This window comes from Leucopleurus acutus (assembly GCF_964270905.1).
Source record: "Leucopleurus acutus genome assembly, chromosome: 4".
In the NCBI taxonomy this organism is placed as follows: Eukaryota; Metazoa; Chordata; class Mammalia; order Artiodactyla; family Delphinidae; genus Leucopleurus; species Leucopleurus acutus.
The window spans coordinates 31479752-31486800 of record NC_139146.1 but is presented as its reverse complement, the minus strand read 5'-3'; positions in this window follow the sequence as shown (position 1 = coordinate 31486800).

Sequence of the window (7049 nt, the reverse complement as noted above, 5' to 3'; positions counted from 1 at the left end):
TTCTTGAAGCTGCTGTCTTTCACTGCTTCTTTTGTCTTGCCACCCGTCTTCCTCATTTAGTTTCTTGTCCAAACACTAACTTGTACTACAACCTCGAGATAGTCATTTAACTTCAACTTGTGTCTCAGTTTCTTCATCTGTCAAATGAAGGTGTAGTACATTATCTCCAAAGTTTGTTCCAGTAAATGAGTTGTCTGCTATTTTGTGGTCATCTTGTCAGGGTACTTGACTAGGAAGATGATTAAACTATTTCCTAAAGTCTATTTTCTTTTTCTGAGGTATCTTTGGATTTTATTTCATGTTCCCCCACGAGTATTTTTTTTTAAATCCACAGTCTATTGGTTATAGATAGTTTTATAAAGAGACAAAATAGCTGGACTCCAGATAGTCTCAAGATGATGTCAGGATTGCCCCCAACCTCCCAGTTTTCTGAAGAGAAGTATCTACGTTTGTACCTGCTGGTACAGTATCACAGCCAGAAAGGGGCCATGTAGGAAAGTCAGAAAAGGTGGGGACAGCAAGGGTGTTTGTGTGGTTGGCTAGATCCCATTAGTGGTGATTCTGTCTCTGAATAGAAAGCATTAGATTGTTTTATTGTTTGGGGAAGATTGCTAGCACATCAAGGGTGTTTGTGTCTTTGGCTAGGTCCCCTTAGTGGTGATTCTGTCTCTGAATAGAAAGCATTAGATTGTTTTATTGTTTGGGGAAGATTGCTAGCACATCAGCTGGACCTCTCCTTCACTCAGTAAGTCAGCTGGAGACCAAGGAATTTTTGTTCCTCAGTGTGTCTGGCTGCCACTAATCCCACGTCTAAGTGGGTAGCATTACGTTTCTTCGCCCTGTCGACCGGTGTACCCTGCAGTGAAACCTTCTGTAGATGCTGGCGAGAGCAGAGACGCTCAGAAACACACTTTTGGAAAGGCAGTGTCTGAAGCACCTTCCTTAGGGCTGCTCAGGTGGGAAACTGTCCTGGGAAAGGTGGTGGCATGGGGCGGGCAGGGAGTGGGAGTGATGGAAGGAGAGTCAAGCCTGAAGGGGCAGAGAGGGAGGAGAGTCCACTGAGGCTAGTAAGATACAGGTCCTTCTTTGGAAGCAACTCTCCCAGAAATTAGCTGCCTTGTAGTTCTTTTTCTCCGTTATCAGAAATCTCTTTTGCTTGCTTTCTGCATTTTTTTTTCAGGCACCTATGTCAGAGCCCTTATGATTCATATTTTGGTTCCTATGTAACTAGAGGTGGGGGGAGGGTGTCAGGATTATGCCAAGATGCTGGGATGCTGGTGCACATGTTCCCTCATGTCCTGTGCAGAGAGAAGACCCACTTTGCCCAGGGACCACCACCCTCCCCCAGCAATCCTCCCCGAGAGTTCACTAACCCAAGGAACTTAGAGTAAAGCGGTGGAGGTGAAGTTTCTGATCTTAACCCAGAAAGCAGGTTCAGGAAAACCTGGGCCTGAACTGTTAGGAGGGAGAAAGTGTGACTCAGGTCAGCAGGAGTATGCATAGATGTACCATCAGACTCACAAAACACTAGTTCTAGAATCACACTGAGATTTGCCACAGCTGCAGTTATTCTTATTAGGCTGTAATAATCATAGGTGAAAGGGACAAATAAATATTTTACCTGAACTGTGGTTGACTATTTTCCCCCATTGGGAGAAGGTGGTTCAGGTGTGGCTGATTTGTGAGGCCTCCCAGGCAGCAGGCTTTGGAGTCAGTTCCTGACCTCAAAGGGTTCATTTAAGCTTTGGTCCCACTCACGCTTACTATCTGTGTGAATTCAGTTAAGTTCCTTCCTTGGTCTCTCTGAGCCTCACGTTCCTCACCTGGAACCTGCACATGATAACATTGGCTCTAGGGAATGCCCTCTTTGAAGATGCAACACGAGCATCTTTGTGAATGTACATCATAAAGGACTACATACGTTTCATTCTTTCGTGGCAGCCATAGCAAATGTGTAACAACTCTGTTATGTACTGTTTTTTTTTGTATTAGCCTCACTCTAAGTTCCACTTATTGTCCCCGGTTTTGTTTTCTTATTTGTTTTCACTTCCAGTTTATAAATCTGCTGAATATAAGAACTATTCTGGGGACAAGATAGGGCATGTATAAGTAACTGAATAAATTTAGATTGTAATTTTGCTAGTGGAGTGATAAAAGAATCAGAAAGGTATGCTAACGCCAACCTTCCAGGACCAGGCCTGCTAGTTTATTGCAACCTCAGTCACTGACTTATGTCAGGTACCATCTGGGGTCCCGTTCTTTCTGCAGCTTTCTAGGGGAGGTGATACTTGATCAGTGTTTACCTGATGGACAGAGTCAGTTACGTTGCTCCCCTTATGTAGCCCAGGAACGGACAGATCTGGGCTTCAGATCAGGTACAGTCTAGGGCCACCAGCTTGATGGGCTGTTTTCCTGATGTCACCACAGGCTTTCTTGTGGAGACATCTCCCAATTCACGTACCTAGAAATGGTAGGAAAAATCCATTCGTTCCATAAATAGTTAATGAGCCCCTAGCACTCACCAGGCACTGTGGCAGGCACTCCGGGTGCTGCAGGAATGGATAAGAAGTGGACCCTGCCATCAGAGAGTGCAGGGGCCAGTGGAGAAACCACTATGTAGGAAACCCAGTTGCTCGATGGAGTAGAGAGGTATGGTAGGGTGTTGAGTGTGCAGACCCTGGAGCTGGCCTGCCCTGTCATCTGCCAGCCTGGTGACCCCGGGCACCCATTTCTCAAGCCTCAGTGCTCTTATCTATAAATTGGGAATAAGAATGGTACTTACTAATAGGGTTGTGGTGAGGATTACTTAACACACGTATAACACGCAGAATAGCGCCTGGCACCACAGAAAGCTCTCGACAAAGACGACGGTGATGACGATGTTGTTGGGGGTGGGGGATAGTCAGTGCTCCAGTGTGGGAACCAGAGGAAGTCTTGCCAGTGTCATCCGGGAGACTGGGAAGGGCACTGGAGAATTGGTCATGCTTGGTAAAGGTGAGGGAGCTGCCTTCAGGTGGAGGGCTCAGCACTGTGGGCACGGGTAGGGCGGAGGGAATGTTGTCTGAGAGCTTTTTAGTCAGGCAGGGAACTACCTTCAGCTCCTGAATTCTGAGCTTGGTGCCAGAGTGGAAATAAACATGGCCTGTTTCCATCTCAAGAACATTTTGTTAGTAACCACGGGAGAAAATTGGCCAGGCTGAAAAAATATGGTTTGTGAACAAATGATTTTGTCAAATAGACATGCCCAGTGCCTACAGTGGCGGGGAGGTTAAGAACAAGCACTTACCTTGTTAATTCCAGGTGGGGAAAACCTTGGTAAGAAAATGAAGGGTGTAAATAAATCTGAATGAATTATACAGGTTGATAGTGTGCTCTGAATTTGGTGAATTATTTTTTAGCCCTTCACTTTCCTTGAAAAAAAGTCGCAAACTGACTCACAAGCCACAATCAAATGATATCTGTTTGGGCACAAACCCTGATAAAATCCCTGGGATTTTAAAATCCTCTTCATTACCAGAAAACTATTCCTTTAAAAAACGAGGGACAAGGGGCTTCCCTGGTGGCGCAGTGGTTGAGAATCTGCCTGTCAATGCAGGGGACACGGGTTCGAGACCTGGTCTGGGAAGATCCCACATGCCGCAGAGCAACTAGGCCCGTGAGCCACAACTACTGAGCCTGCGCGTCTGGAGCCTGTGCTCCGCAACAAGAGAGGCCACGATAGTGAGAGGCCCGCGCACCGCGATGAAGAGTGGCCCCCGCTCGCCGCAACTAGAGAAAGCCCTCGCACAGAAACGAAGACCCAACACAGCCAAAAATAAATTAATTAATAGAAAAACAAAAACGAAAACAACGAGGGACAAGAATTGCTGTGAGTCTCCAAAATGCCAGAAATTTCTAAAAATGACACCAATGACAGGGAGTGAGATAAAGCCCCACTTACCTTTAGCTTGTACATAAATAAGTTCAGTTATATATAATTCAGTGTATTCTGTGTGAAAACATTGAATTCCCAAACAGAATAATCAGTTTAAAATTAATGTGGTTTATTAACAATTAAAAGTGATAACACAAGCTGAAGAAGATTGGAGGTGAAGTGTTGAGTTTCCTTTGATAGGTAGAGTAATTACAAAGTGTGCTTTTGAAGTTCAAGAAGACAGCCTTAGGACACAACATTTTTAAAGTAAAAATTGGCTTGCACTCTGTTCAAGTGATTTATTTTGCACTGAGATGGGTGTGAGACATGATGTGATTTAAAATTTCATCCCTTGATAGAACCGCTTGAGGGTGACATGGTTTTTTTCTTTTTTTCTTTTCTCAGCCTGCTTAGCCTATGAAGTTTCCTATCTAAAAGTTAATCTTCTGAAATTCCTTAGGAATTTAAGGAAACCTAATCTTTTGGTGTGTAAACAAAAGGGGCTAAGTGTATTGCTTTCCCTCTGCCACTCAGGAGCCTAGGAGTGTCAAAGTAGCAGCTAGCAGGATCTAGTGCTGACCATGGCAAAGCAAATCCAGCCATTCTTGTTTTGTTGCCTATTAAGTAATTACCTTAGGAAAACTTCACCTTTACCTTTAAAAATGCTTTTTCTCTCTTCAAGGCTTGAAAGGTCTGGGGGTGAACAGAGGAGGGGAGATAGAATACATTGAAGAGGGAAGTTAAAAGGAACTGGTATTTAGTTCAAATAGGCTAGAACATCAAGGGAGAGCTCATTGAGGGAAAGAAGGTGAATAACAGTTTAAAAAACTGGTTGACGGCAAAGATATTTCATATGTTTCACTGAGCGCTTCTGCTCTATTTCCAACAGAGAAAAGAAATACATTTAACAGACTTTAAAATTTCTTCAGTAGTCTATTTGTGAAGAGAAAAAATACTTGAAAAAACTGTGTCTGTCATGGTATGCTAGCAAATGCTTACAAACTGGCTGTTTGGAGGAGGGGAGGGCAGGCCCTGATTTGTAGTGTTTGTCAATTTCCTTGGCGTAAACACTCCCACTCTGGTGGATTCTACAGTGTGATGTCACAGAACGTGAAGCTGGAAAGAGATGTGCAGTAACACACTGTTAGTTTTTCCACCACACGTTACAATAAACATAAATAAACCCCAAAACATAGGTAATTGTAAAACATATTAAAAAAAAAACCAAAAAAAGGGGAGTGGTTTTCTTTTTTTTGGTTTTGAGTACTTCTTATCTTTTTTAAAAATGTGATTTAATTGTAAGTCTATATAAATTAATTTTTAATAATGACTGCGTTTAACATCCAGCTCACAACTTTCCTGACAATTGAAGTTGGCTCTCAAGAACCAGTTCAGGCTGGTTCCAGCACACTGCTAAGTACATGTATGACATTCATGGAAAGGGGTTTGGAGGGTTACGCCCCAAATTACTGACTGCGGTACTCACCTGTTGCTGGGGGGAGTCGTGGTGTGTGGACGGCACCTTCACGGTTTACTCCGTATACCTCTCTTTTGTATACGCTGCTAGTGTAGTAAGAGTAAATAGAAAATGGTTTTCATAAAATATCTGTTGTCTTTGTATCAGTGCCTTTCCCCCTTCTTTCAGCTGAGCCGGAGTCCCTGAGGTAGTACGGCTAAATGGAGAGACTATGAACCAGACACTAAAAATTTGGTCTTTAATTCTGGTTTGGCCCCCGGCAGTCTCGGTAACCGAGTACAAGGTATTTAACCTCTCTGAACCTTGGGCTCTTTGTTAAATGAAGATATTTGGATTTTATCTCCAAGAGTCTATACAGTTCTAACCTTGACATTTCTGATTATTTCTGATGTCATTCAGTATGTGCACTTTTTGCAGGAGATCCGGAGCACTCCCACAGAGACTTCTGTGAAGTTCTAACACGTCACATTTATTTTAGTTTTTTAAACATCTTTATTGGACTATAATTGCTTTACAATGGTGTGTTAGTTTCTGCTGTATAACAAAGTGAATCAGCTATGCATATACATATATCCCCATATCCCCTCCCTCTTGCGTCTCCCCCCACCACATCCCACCCCTCTAGGTGGTCACAAAGCACCGAGCTGATCTCCCTGTGCTATGCGGCTGCTTCCCACTAGCTATCTATTTCACATTTGGTAGTGTATGTATGTCCATGCCACTCTCTCACTTTGTCCCAGCTTACCCTTCCCCCTCCCTGTGTCCTCAAGTCCATTCTCTATGTCTGCATGTTTATGTCCTGCCCTTAGGTTCTTCAGAACCATTTTTTTTTTTAAGATTCCATATATATGTGTTAGCATATAGTATTTGTTTTTCCCTTGCTGACTTACTTCACTCTGTATGACAGACTCTAGGTCCATCCACCTCACTACAAATAACTCAATTTTGTTTCTTTTTATGGCTGAGTAATATTCCATTGTATATACATGCCACATCTTCTTTATCCATTCATCTGTCGATGGACACTTAGGTTGCTTCCATGTCCTGGCTATTTTAAATAGTGCTGCAATGAACATTGTGGTGCATGACTCTTTTTGAATTATGGTTTTCTCAGGGTATATGCCCAGTAGTGAGATTGCTGGGTCATATGGTAATTCTATTTTTAGTTCTTTAAGGAACCTCCATACTGTTCTCCATAGTAGCTCTATCAATTTACATTCCCACCAACAGTGCAAGAGGGTTCCCTTTTCTCCACATCCTCTCCAGCATCTATTGTTTGTAGATTTTTTGATGATGGCCATTCTGACCAGTGTGAGGTGATATCTCATTGTAGTTTTGATTTGCATTTCTCTAATGATGTTGAGCATCCTTTCATGTGTTTGTTGGCAATCTGTATATCTTCTTTGGAGAAATGTCTACTTAGGTCTTCTGCCCATTTTTGGATTGCCTTGTTGTTTTTTTGGTATTGAGCTGCATGAGCTGCTTGTATATTTTGGAGATTAATCCTTTGTCAGTTGCTTCGTTTGCAAATATTTTCTCCCATTCTGAGGGTTGTCTTTTCGTCTTGTTTATGGTTTCCTTTGCTGTGCAAAAGCTTTGAAGTTTCATTAGGTCCCATTTGTTTACTTGTGTTTTTATTTCCATTTCTCTAGGAGGTGG